Genomic DNA, 2,635 nt, shown 5'->3' with positions numbered 1-2,635 from the left:
AAATAAGAATTTTAACCCTTGTATTGTCTTCACTTTTGGGCCCCTCTCGTATCCCTCGGGTCAAATTGACCGTGACTTATTTGGGGTTTTAAAAACAATTCTGGAATAAAATTTTACTTCATAATCTTTTAACAATAATTGTCTTTATCTCAATTTCAAAAAATGAGATAACAGACTATATATGTTTAGGGAATGCAATCAGTCTCTACTAGAACTACTAAGTGTGATTCGTTTTTTCTCACAAGGTTTTAATATTGTTAAAAATCCAGTATGTGATCGTTCTTATCTTGGAAAAATATAAGTGGTCATATCCAGAATAATTTTCTGAAATGAGTCAGGAATACGTGTTTATCAAAGAAAATAAGATAAGGCCATTGATTTTTAGGTAGAAAAAATTATACTTGTACCATTTTTCTTCTTATAAAAATTTGAAATGGGTCAATTTGACCTGAATACCATACAAGGGTTGATTTTTAACAGAAAGGTTGACCTCCTTAGAAATCCTTTCCATAATGTTGTCAGACACAGAATATTAATCTGAGTCTGTCAGTAGCAAAACAAGCACTTTAATGAACATAAATACAAGCTGGACAATTATCCTATTAACTTACATTGTAGGTTGTTTCTCTGCTGCCGACTGCAGCAATCTTGTTTATTACTGCATCAATGTCAAAGGAAAATCTTTCCTCAATAGTTTTTATTGTATCCAATACTCAATGAGCTGTTGCAGAAACAAGCCTGAACCAGTAAAGCAAAAGCTGTCAGATAAATGTAGTTCAATAAACATTACAACATTTCCCTCTGAGGTGTAGTGGAGTACAAGTATGAAGTAGCAGCAGGGGTGATTCTACGATCAGACCTTTAGGGGGGGCTCAGCCCCTAATGAGAACATCTCTAGGTCTAGTGTCCCCGTTTTAAGTTTACAAAAATAAAAACATGACGTGTTTTGGAGGTATATACACTCCTGAACTGAAAATGTCCCCGGATTTTGTCTGAGATATGTGGTCACCTTACAGTATCTAACATTAGCAAACTAGCTGAACGTGGCCAGTAGATAACTTTAGCAAACCAGCTAAACGTGGCCAGTAGCTAACATTACCAAACAGCTGAAAAGGCCCAGTAGCTAACATTTGCAAACCAGCTGAACATGGTCAGTAGTTAACATTACCGAACAGCTGAAAATGGCCAGTAGCTAACATTAGCAAACCAGCTGAAGGTGGTCAGTAGCTAATATTTGCAAACCAGCTGAACATGGCCAGTAGTTAACGTTACCAAACAGCTGAAAATGGCCAGTAGCTAACATTAGCAAACCAGTTGAAAATGCCCAGTAGCTAACATTTGCAAACCAGCTGAACGTAGTCAGTAGCTAACTAAAGCAAACCAGCAAAAAGTGGCCAGTGGGTCACGTAAGCAAGCCAGTTAAAAGACACATGTGCATAAGGCAACTTTTGTCAAATGGCTAAAGTGTCACGGTTGTACACACAATTTTCTGAAGACGTGGGCAACAACAAATTTTCTTCAACAGTGGGATGAAATGACTTGTTGCCATGGTACAAACTTGACCTGAATGACTTGATCATATAAATATTAACTGTGCATCTAATTTTTGTACTTATTGTTATGCTCTTTCATGATTGAAAAAAACATAGCCTAGCCTTGCCAGTGCCAGTTGTGTGATGAATTTATTTTATAACTCCACATTCCCATTTATTCATATTTTGTCTAAAGTGTCAAGTCACCCACAGAAGCACACCACTGTAGAAACCAAGATGTTGGTTCTACTGCCTCCCAGAAACCAGACTTCTGCCCTCAAAACTTGCAACGAATGTCTAATTCAATTCATCCTTCACAGTAACACACATTTTTAGGTAACTTCATAATACCACAATTACTGCGCTTACAGTCATCAAACCCACATTCATGCAACAACAATAGAACTAGGATTGGAATATGCAGACATTGTGTGTAATTGCTTCCTACTTCATGTTTGGTTTTACCTCTTCACTAGAAGCACTGAAACTATGTGTATCGTTAAAGTGCTCAGTATTGGCAGAAGTGAAAATAGTCCTCATTAAACACGATAATGAGCTGCGCGATTAAGGGAGGAAAAAAAATACAATACACGTGTTGTTTAAAAGTAATGGAGTGTGTTAGTCAAGGCAGCCGTATGCTTTATGTTCTGCAAGCTGTTTTTAATGGATTTCTGACAACACAGGATCTTTTTGACTTCCGGGATTGAAGGCAGCAGCAGAGCAGACAGCGAAAGCTTCTGACTGTGGCAAACACATGGCACAGCTTTGAGCCTTTTTTTACAGCAATAATATGTCGGAATAAAAAGAGCACCTTGCCTCCACACAGACCTGTACTCTTTATTGTGTTGCCTGACACAGAGGGTACACAGTGCAGCACTTGGCTTTAGTTCATCTTGAGAATGAGAGCTGTATTTCACACATAGGCCTACAGTATGTGTGTGTGCCTGTGTGTTTGCGTGCATATGTGCGTGCATGCTTGTGTGTAGTGGTCCGAACTAGAAACAAACCAATATTTTTTGGTTGGCATGAATGAAGGAGGCTAATTGTAGAGGAAGAGGAAGTGTGTGTGGTCTGCAGTGGAGAAAGCATGAGAGGAAAGAGAG

The 2,635-nt window shown here is 38.4% G+C and overlaps 1 protein-coding gene and 1 long non-coding RNA gene across 2 annotated transcripts in view; one reads left to right on the top strand and one right to left on the bottom strand.

Moving 5' to 3' along the window:
* Positions 1-2,635, top strand: part of flrt2 (fibronectin leucine rich transmembrane protein 2) — a 62,976-nt gene that overhangs the window by 26,829 nt on the left and 33,512 nt on the right. The gene's annotated exons all lie outside the window — the stretch shown is intronic.
* Positions 1-2,635, bottom strand: part of LOC116706405 (uncharacterized) — an 18,936-nt gene that overhangs the window by 84 nt on the left and 16,217 nt on the right. The gene's annotated exons all lie outside the window — the stretch shown is intronic.

This window comes from Etheostoma spectabile, chromosome 18 (assembly GCF_008692095.1).
Source record: "Etheostoma spectabile isolate EspeVRDwgs_2016 chromosome 18, UIUC_Espe_1.0, whole genome shotgun sequence".
NCBI classification, from domain to species: Eukaryota; Metazoa; Chordata; class Actinopteri; order Perciformes; family Percidae; genus Etheostoma; species Etheostoma spectabile.
This window is presented reverse-complemented; position numbering and strand designations above follow the sequence as displayed.